General features: G+C 46.2%; 1 protein-coding gene across 2 annotated transcripts in view; it reads right to left on the reverse strand.

Annotated features, from left to right (window-relative positions):
• Nucleotides 1–9,836, reverse strand: part of MAP3K13 (mitogen-activated protein kinase kinase kinase 13) — a 68,863-nt gene extending 59,027 nt beyond the window's left edge. Inside the window, exons 1-2 of one of the 2 annotated variants that reach the window (XM_033068569.1) lie at nt 9,755–9,836; nt 1,201–1,315 (exon numbers count right to left, since the gene is read on the reverse strand). The gene's annotated coding sequence lies outside the window, so the exon portion shown is untranslated. The remainder of the gene's footprint in view (nt 1–1,200; nt 1,316–9,754) is intronic. The other variant, XM_033068570.2, reaches the window with a different exon arrangement.
• Nucleotides 9,837–10,211: the final 375 nt, after the last annotated feature.

Genomic DNA, 10,211 nt, shown 5'->3' on the forward strand with positions numbered 1-10,211 from the left:
GCATCCTCTTGTACCTGTCAAGTCCTACATTCCTGAGAGGCTCTCTGTGCTACCAAACATACAAATGTTCAAGGAACTCACATGGCTAATGAGCTTCAAATCTACAAAATCACATGAAGAGTTCACTCTAGGCTGAACTTCTACTGGGATTCTTCCTCACATGGAAAAGCATTTATGTACAAAAGGCCTGTGACACCAGTGCTGAACATTTTCAAGCAATTTCTGTGCAGGCAGAATGTCAACTGGCAACCACCTATTTTTCACCATTCATACTCCACTATTGTCTTTGAGTTAGAGCTACTAGTTGGGTCAAGTCAAAAAAACAGAAAAAAGAATTATTAACAAAATAGCCATCAGAATGGCAAACTTATTTGCCTGATTTAAAAAAAAATTAATTAATGCTGCTAAGTGGGCAAACATAGGCCTAGATAGCTCATGGCTTCCTTTTATTTGCAATTTATTAAAGTGAGAGCAAAGCCTAAACCAAGATATTTTAAACCTTAACTGTCTCAGAAATGCTGGTTTTATTTCAATGTTGAGTGCAGGACTTATGTAACATTCCCATTTTGATTTCTTTTATTAAAGCATTTTAAAACAAAACTGTACAGTCACTGCCTACAGCCCTAAGGGGTTGAGTACAAAAATAACATAAAAGATATCACAAACTCTACAAAATACAACTCTGATTTAATTTCATTCAAGCATTATGTTCTTTACTTTGGGGAAATTACTTTATCATCTTTGATAGCAAGCACTCTTCTTCAGCTCTTCTGAACACTGAAAATATCATTTGAGGTACGACTGGAACAAAACTTGAAAATGCCTTATGTAATTCAATACACTTGCCAAACTAAACCAAAGTTTGTCTTACAAGCTTAACTTTCTCATGCTGCAAATAAAACACCTACATTTTCTCCACACAGCTGAAGATATCTGTGCTCCCAATGGCTCATCTCTTTCACAAAGCACTCCAGCTTTTTCAAAGGCTTCGAAATCAATGGTAATTCATGAGTGGAAAATATTCCCTGCTTCCTCTCTATTTCTCCTGGTGATAAAATACACATTTTCACAAGCCAGTTTCCATGGGTTGTGCCAGCCCAGAGAGGCAGTGTCAGGCCAAGCTGGAATGAGGGTGGATCTGCCTTTGGTCAAGGCCCAAGACATTGGGCAGCTCATCTGTCACATACAAAACCTACTCACCTTCAGGACATGTAATTTTCCAGTAGGAAAGTGTGAAAAGGCTCATTTTGAAAGATGTAATGGTCCATCAGTTTTTGTCCTTAACTCTCTTTGCTGTTCCTCCCAAACTGGTGTTCTGGAGATATAAAAAGAACTTCAATTTAAAATACAGCTCAGATAAACACTAAATTTTTCCTGCTTTTTACCAGGCACACAGAAAGGTCACCTGAAACCCATCTGATGGCCCAGTCACTGAATTACTGCTGTCTTATCTCAAACGAGGCTGTAAGGAATTATTTCCTCACCCTTGCCACCCTCACAGCTTACACATCTACCATCCACAGCAGCATACTGAGAATTCATCCTGAAGATTGGGAATGGGCAAAGGACTTATTTAAAGTCACACTGGTGCCAGAACTGAGAATTACACTGTGTTATCAAAAGTCCCTTTTCACCTTCCCTGCTATATCTGACATACTGACATATATTTACTACACTCAGGTTTATCTCAAAAGCATAAACACTGAACTGTTCTGCTGAATGTTGCTACAGTTCCCTCGATGACAGATTACCGTCCCTCTCCTCACCAGAGACACTTGGGTCCAACTGTGCAGCACAACCAGGGCACTTCTTACTCTGCTTGTGACTATGAGGAGCTGGACATGTTTGCAAAATTAGGCTGAAAAGGCAAAGCAAAAGCACTGGGAGTGTAAATGAGCAAATGCCATGCTAGAAGCAATTTCCCTGGCAGTCCCATTTCACAGTCAAAATAATTAGATCACTAGCAAGAAACATCCCAAGCAGATAAATGGTGTGTTACAAGATTAACCAAGGTCACTTCTCTTACATCTGAATTTCTAAAACGATGCAACCCCAAAAACTTAACCCTAGGGCTCCATCCAAATTAAAAATTCACTGTTGATGTACATCAATACAAGCCAAATCAAAGCATTCCAGAGCCTGCCAAGTGCTGACTGCCCAAGGAAAGGCCACATGCCTTCTGAGTGAGAGAAATCTCCATTTGAGAGCCACCTAAACTCTGAGACTGCTGCTGCTGGGTGCTCAGAGATAACTGCCAACTCATTAAAAACCCACATTAGGAGTTTATTAAATATGCAAACATTAATGGAATTGGACTAGCAGCTACTTAGGCAGATAAAATTTCAGCGTGGCGCATCCCACAGTTCCCGTTATCAATGTTGTGTCCTTTTGGAAGCATCTGTGAGAGAGTCACCAAGTTGCTCAAGGCATTCAGCGAAACCCTTTAACTCTTTCAGATTACTCAGGTCACACTCTGAACAATCCCACTAGCCTAGAAAAGACTCCTGCTTCCCAATAATTAGAGCTCAGTATCTGCTGTCCATTTCCACTTTCACACTTCACTGCTGGAGATGCAAAGCATCCCCAAATGTTTTTCCCCTTTTGGGAATATCTGCAGGACAAGTCCCACATCTCCTTGCAAGCTCACAGGTATAAAGGTTTTACATTCAGCCCAAATGCAGAGTCCTGTCAACTTGCTGCTGCAAGAACTACAAAAGGAAGAGTAGAGTGTCATACAGACAACAGAGATTAAAGAAAAGTGCTTAAAAAGCAGCTTCCCTGAACTTCAGGTAACCACACATGCACGTGTTTGTAGAGCTCTGCTCAGAGCTCCTTGTTTCAGCTCTCTCAAGCACAAGCATCAGTCCCCCCTGCAAACATCACTCTCAGTACATTTTGCCCCACAAAATGCAGTTCCCTGCCTGGGTTACTCTGCAAAGTCCCAGTGCCAGGTGAGAGTCTCAACAAAACTCCAAGTTGTTGCTGTAGAGTGACATCAGACTTGGAATCGTTCTTCACTAATGCTATCAGCATAATCTGAGCTAGCCCGAGAGAAAGGAGGACAAGGAATAGCTCTCATCACACACAGAATAAACAAGCTCCTAAGAGTCCCTAATGCACCTCCAGGTGACTCTGGCAACAGCCTTGTTCTCTCAGTGGCTTCAAAGAATGTCTGGAAGATTTAACCCTCTATTTAAGGACAAACAAGTGTGGTCTAGCACCACCTTCTTGGAGATGTGAGATTTCAGCAAAAAGATAGAAATGAAATCTTAGGGAACAACATTGGAAAAGGCATGACTTACAGGGGAAGAAGGGAAATGAAAGAGTTTGAAGTGACCTCCACTGAGCTCAGTGAGCACAAAGAGGCTGAGCAGGTTCTTTACCACCACCTCTCCTGGTTCCAGTGACAGTCTGGAGAAGCGAGAGATGCTGTAATTGTCAACAGGTTCCCAGAACCAGCCCATGGATGCAACACAGAAGTCTGTGTTTCTTTCAGTCCTGCAACCATATGGGCATCTCAAAACAGAAGGTTCAAGGATGTCTTGGCCAGGAGGGAATCAGCAAAATCCCCCATCCATCACCTGATGCAATACCAGGCATCACATGTTGTAGAACCTTGAGCAGCCGCCAGTTTGAGGTCAGGCACACAATAGCCTCCCACTCCATGAACCAGGAAGCCAGGGCTTAGGCTTAGCTTTTTTAAAGGAGAACTGAATTAATTTGGAAATCAAGGCAAAGACAGACTTCAAGGTAATCTGGGTTCAGAAAAAGGTCTTGACTAAATCTCACATGGATTCTGGGGATTGATCTTTGCTGCTTCAGTGTGTTCAGAAACACAGAAAAGCAGCCAGGACATGGCTGGCCCCAAGGTCAGCTATTCCCTGACAAAGCAAAGGAAAACCCATACAAATCCTTTCATCTCTTAAGAGACATCACGATGACTGTCTGTTGCACACAGTACCTTGTGGCTGTAGCCACGGCAAAAAATGACCGTGCAAACATTCCCTAAGGCTCTGAGCACTAGGAGGCTTCCGTACAGGGATGTGCTCTGTCAACAGCCCCTTTGGTCAGCCCACAGAGCTCCTCAACTCGACTGCACTACACAGAGCACATCAACAGTTTGGATTATCTCTGCCCAGAGAGCTCCTGCCTGCAGGAACATGCCATGGATGACTGAACACAAAAATAATACATGTAGCCTACAGCCAGCACCCTTGTTCTGCCCATCAGAGGCTCCTAGAGGAGCCTTTACCCACAAGAACACACTGAATCAGTAATGCAGCACCAGTATTTCCTCCCAGTACTGACAGACAAGCGCACTGACACTCCTGGATACTGAAGTTGGGGAATGTAAATAACCCATTAAAGGAGAGCCCTGTTTTAAGGGAACCAGGGAGGTCACAGTGCTCTGTGTCAGGTATCTGACACACTGACCTGTGCCCAGGGACACAGGAGCCTTCCTAGCAACCCTACAGCTAAAGCACCTGCTAAACATTCTTATTCCCAAAGTGGGGTCCCAATGCTGCCACGCAACATGGTGAACTTTAGTGTTCAGATTGTAAGGAAAACAGATAGAAAACAAATTACTCTATGAAAACTCAGTCATCCATCTGCCCCCTGCACCACAAGCATGAAAGCCCAGCACTCTTGTCCCTCCACTAACATGTAGATGTCAGGCTGACCTGAAGCCAGCAGCAGCACTGGGTACACAGCATCAGTGGGAAACTCCTCTTTGAGGGATACCTGAGCAGCCCAGACACAGGGAAGGATAACATTGCAAGGAAATTTCATCCCCCTTAGCACTGAGCCATCCTGCCACCAACCAAAGGTCACAACTGTAGTGGCACCAGTTATGACAGTGACAGTGCAACCTCACAAGACAGGCTGGCACACTGATCCAGAGATATGGATGCTGAGGACAATGCCCTTTATCCATGAGCTGTAGGGCAAATCTGCTGAGCTAAGATAGGAGCAACCAAAACAAGTCTCTGAAATGTGGACAAGGTGCTTCCTGGCAACAGCAATAAACCGATGGAGTAAGATGAGTGTTTTCTCAGCACTTTGCTGTCCGGTGACCTCGCTAACACCCTCCTGCAGGAGACAGGATCCTCTCTGACAGAACCACCACCAGCAGCTGACCCAGCACAGACCAAGGCTGACACTGCTGCACTCGCCTCCGCTATGCTCCAAGGCTGGATTCCTGACCACCTTCCCCCGAGGGAACTCCAAAAATAGCATTTGCTCACTCAAGAGAGTCCACGGCTGAATAAACCCCGGGCAGAGCCCTTTGTTCATGGCCCACACCACAGCAGCTCGCCCGCTGCGGAGTGCATGCGAGGAGAAATGTAGGCCACACATGCAGAGAAAAAGAGACATCCAGAGCTCAGAGATGCCAGAGATCCCATCGGCAGAGCAGGAAGTCAATGCCCATTAAAACAGCCTGCAAGTGCTGGGGTACAGCTCAACACAAGCCAGGCTAAGGGCAAAACACGCCTCATCAGAAAGTCAAAAATGTGTGGGCTGTTTCCCCCACTAAACAGCCTGATGAATCATTAAAGAATATCTTTGTGATGTAACTATTCAGACTTAGACAAAGAAGCCTTGTAATTAGCTCTCAAAGTAATCCTCTGGCCACCATCTGGAGCTCAGCCTAAACCTTGACCTCAGCCACTCCAGACAGGCGCACATCCGTGACACACACCTGACAGTGAGTCACACACTACGTGCACAAAGTCGACAGGAATGCTAAAAACTCCAGCCACTTTTTACTCTACAGATTCTTCAGTTCACACCCATCACGCTTAAGGAAATGGTTTCAAAAATATAAAGTTAAAAAGCAGGAGTCACCAACCCAATCCTGCATCTAAAACAGAACATTTCCTCCATTGAAACCTCAGTTTATAACTAAACAAAGTTGACACATGACATACCCAACCTTATTCCAATAACACAGGAGAAAATTCTTCCTAGAACCAGATTCTGACAGAAAACAGACTTACCATAGATATAAAATAACTTATTCCCTCAGGTATAAACAGCTCAAAATATTTTACTGTTAAAGGATGGCAAAATTCTTTTACCTAAAGCACCACAGATGACTGGATGTTCTTTTTTTGCTAAAGCCTTCTGATTAGTTTGAAATTCCTGTTTCCCACAAGCAAATAAAGTCCAAGATGCCTCCCACCTCTTATAAAGCCTCTTAGCTAAAGAAAAAAAAAAATTTAAAATACAGTTCTATGTTGCTTGCTGAGCTCCCTAAAGCAAAGCAGTCAACAACAATACATGCCACCAAGAACAAAATTTATCATGTCAGTCCCACAGGAATTCTATTTCCAATGAAGTTTAGCAAGCAGATTTTAGACTTTTGTAAAAAAAAGCCCACAATACAAGGAAAGAATGATGGAGCAGGCTGAAAGTGCTGAAACAGTTATTGCTTAGTTCATATCTGAGAGCAAATCTCTGCAAGAATGAGAAATGTTTATTTTTTCTAGGGATCACGTGTCTATAAAGCACAAAGAGCCTTCTGTAGTAGGAGCCATGGTCCCAGAGCAGAGACCTCCTACCAGCTGGGCTCCTGGCACACACAATTCCCTCCAGCTCCAGGGATGGTTAAATACAAATAAGAGCAAGATTAGAACAGACCACCAGACATGGCACCACCAGGGAGACCCCAAATTCCACTCATTTCCCTACAGAGAGACAGACTGGGGCTGTCACCACCTCCAGGTACAGACGTGGCTGTCTCCTCACATGATGTAGACTCCCAGCCCTGGACATGAGGACACTATGGGGGTTTCTGAGCCTCCTCTGGACCATTCCCCACGGCCACATTGGCTTCAGTTTGGCAGGGGGTGGTTTAAAGTGATTATCTTTCCCACACTACCTTTTTCCTGGCTGCAGCTTCAGCAGGGATTACCCAAGACCAAAGTCCCTACACAAGTCAATATTTAACTTGAGCTCTGCACTGCTGAGACCCACCTGGAATATTGGATATAGCCACTTATTAAAGCTTATGCTGCCATTTCTAACAAAAAAATTGTAACGGGCAAGTTATCTTCTTCACGAGAACTTGCGAAGAAAAATTCTACAGGGACAGCAGTTAGAGCCAGCATAAGTAATTTTAATAAGGCAACTAAAGAAAAATGCTTCTAGGAAAAGAGATCTAAACAATGGGAAGTGAACACTGCACAGCAGGTTCAGGGCAGGGGCAAGAGCCACATGGCAAAAAGCACGTAAAACCAAACCACACCAAGGTCTCGAAATGCAGCATTTGTCCCAGAAGCAGTATTTTAACATTGCAATTAAGCCATTAATCTATGTCACAAAGGCTCATACAAAAGTCTTGCACATTGCAATAAGCATTTATTCTCCACTTAATTACCACTAAGTATAAACTGCTGTACTAACACAGACGTTAAAATAACACAATAAACAAAAGTGGTTTTTCCCAGGTTAATTGTTCCTAGTCTTAGTGAGGGTAAGAAAACTGTTTATATTTTTTAAAAAAATTTCTCTTCATGCACCTGATTGAAGTTTTTGCCAATAATCTCACCGTTTATCTTTTTGGATGGAGAGCCTTCTGCTGCAAGAAACAGCTGTTAAAATACAATTCAGGCCAAAAGAGAGCAACTGAGAGTAATTCCTTCTTTCCTACATCTGTTGCAATTTTTTTATCCACCTGTTCTCTGTGATTTCTTTATTTGTTGTTAGCACTCCCATCTTTACATTTAGCAAAAACTGTTTTTGTTCTATAAACAAGAACATCTGTTGTAGCAATGATTCCTGTGGAGTCATGGGTGAAAATCACCACAGACAGCATTCTAAAAATGCCCCAGTTCTGTATTTCTAACCCTTCAGTTTGGTCAGCACCCAAAAGGAATTTTTTTCAGGAAACAGAAACATTTCTGCTGGGAAAGAGTGGAAAGAAGAGGCTGAGGATATTATGAACATCTGGAAATAAGGAGTAGTGTGCAGTTTTCATTAAAAAACAACATTCAAAACAAAACAACAAACACCACCAAAAAGCCAAACCACAAACACCAGGACTGTCCAGCAAAGTGTAGCCTCAGGGTACACTTTCAGGAGCAGCTTAACTGATTTTGATCCCTGCCACTGCCTCTCCCTGCTGGGTGCACAGGCACAGATACACAACTCCATGGATTTAATTTCCAGACGGTGCTAATTGCAGGTGCTAAATCTAGTCCACCACAGCCCCACTTACACCTGCGTTTGAGGAGCAAGGAAAACAGACAAGCAGAGGGATGGAAAAGAGGTGCACAGAGCTCCCCTTTCCAGCAGTAACGTAATATCAAACCCATTCCTGAAATTCCGGGTTCCAGATCCATACAGTTATCACAAAAATTGCAAGTTTTCACATTCAGTTGCCTCCTTGGAGCAATATCACGACTCCACTCATCTTGGAGTGAATGCAGAAAGTATTTACCTTTATTTTTCTGCTCTGCTTTGAAAATGAGATCAGTATATTCAGAGCCTACCTCTGAAGCAGTAAAACTACAGGTTAAAAGAACAACTGCAAGTGAAGTCACAGCAAGGTTTCAGCACTTTCGAGCAGCAAAATTCCCACAGAGCTTAAATGAGACAGGAGGCAGGTTATCCAAAGGTTTTATTTTCATTGCACTACCCCTGCAGGTGTTATTTACACCCAATCATCATTTAGCAAAAATGAGGCACAGTATGAAATTGTGCCTGGGGAAGTGTCCTTCCCTACAAAGAGAAAGGGGAATGGTTTGGAATGAAAGGGATTCTGAGGTTCACCCCATTCCATCCTATGGTATGGGCAGGGACTTTCTACCATCCCAGGCTGCTCTAAGCCCTGTTCAACCTGGCCTTGGACACTTCCAGGGATGGAGCAGCCACAGCTTCTCTGGGTACCCTGTGCCAGGGCCTCACCATCCTCACGAGGAGGAATTCCTTCCCAATACCCCATCCATCCCTGCCCTTTGGCAGTGGGAAGCCATTCCCCTCGTCCTGGCACTACAGCTCCTGCCTTCCCTCATTAACTTAAGAGCTGCATTTCTCTGGGGTAAGCCACACAGCCCCACTAAACTTACCCTATCCACTCTCCCAAACTTCTGCCAGGTAAGAGAACATCTAAATCCCTACAATTCTTTTTTTTTTACTGGAGAGGACACAAAACCATTGGAGCGTGCGCTGTCTTTGTTGTCACTAACAGCCCCCAGACAGGATGAGGACGGACAGCAGAGCTTAGCTCCGGCGGGATTTGCTCCAGGTTATCTGGAGACTGAAATTCCTGCTGCCCGGAGAGCAGCGGCAACAGCCCGGACTGCTCACCTGCCTCAAGCAGGCACCGCCAGCCGGGGCCACGGCAGCACCTCCCACCGCGGTCTCCAGCTGCAAAAAGTCCCTTTTTTATATAAAATACACAAGCGTGAGAGCTCCGAGCCCGCAAACAGGAGCGGCGTTCCCTGAGCACCCCGAAAGCCGGCACTGCATTCCCCAGCATCCCGTGTTCCTCAGCACCCCATTCCCTGAGCACCCCGTTACCTGCACCCCGCATTCCCCGAGCGCCCCGTACCCCCGAGCACCGCGTTCCTGGGGCACATCATTCCCTCGGCACTTCGTCACTCGGACCCTGCGCTCCCTAAGCACTGCGCTCCCTGAGCCCCGAGCTCCCTGCGCACCCCCGAGCTCCCCGTTCCCTGCTCACCCCGCATCACTGAGCCCCTCATTCGCTGCGCATCCTGTATCCCCGAGCTCCCCGTTCCCTGCTCACCCCGTACTCCGAGCTCCCCGTCACCGGCGCACTCCGCTCTCTCAGCTCCGCGTCCCCGGCCGGCCCCGCCGCTCCGCCCCGCGCCGGACCCGCGACGTCACCTCCGGGCGCGCGCCAGCTGCGGGCGGGCTTTTAACAGGGAGGCGGGGCCTGAGGGCAGGGGCGGGGCCTGAGGGGTGTGGGCGGGGTCTGGTGGAGCATGGGCGGGGTCTGAGGGGGTGTGGGCGGGTTTTAACATGTGTGGGCGGGGCCTGATGGAGCGCGAGCGTGTCACGGAGGCGTGGGCGGGGTCTCGGCGCATGGGCGGGGCGTCTGTGGGAAGCGGGCGGGGTCTGAGGGGTGTTTGTGTACGTGGGCATGGTCTGGTATCTGGGCGTGGTCTGATGTGTGGGCGTGGTCTGGTGTGTGGGTGCGGCCTGGGGCGGTGCGCGGGCGGGGTTTGGGCGGGAACGCGTGA

This window comes from Catharus ustulatus, chromosome 10, assembly GCF_009819885.2.
Source record: "Catharus ustulatus isolate bCatUst1 chromosome 10, bCatUst1.pri.v2, whole genome shotgun sequence".
Taxonomy (NCBI): domain Eukaryota; kingdom Metazoa; phylum Chordata; class Aves; order Passeriformes; family Turdidae; genus Catharus; species Catharus ustulatus.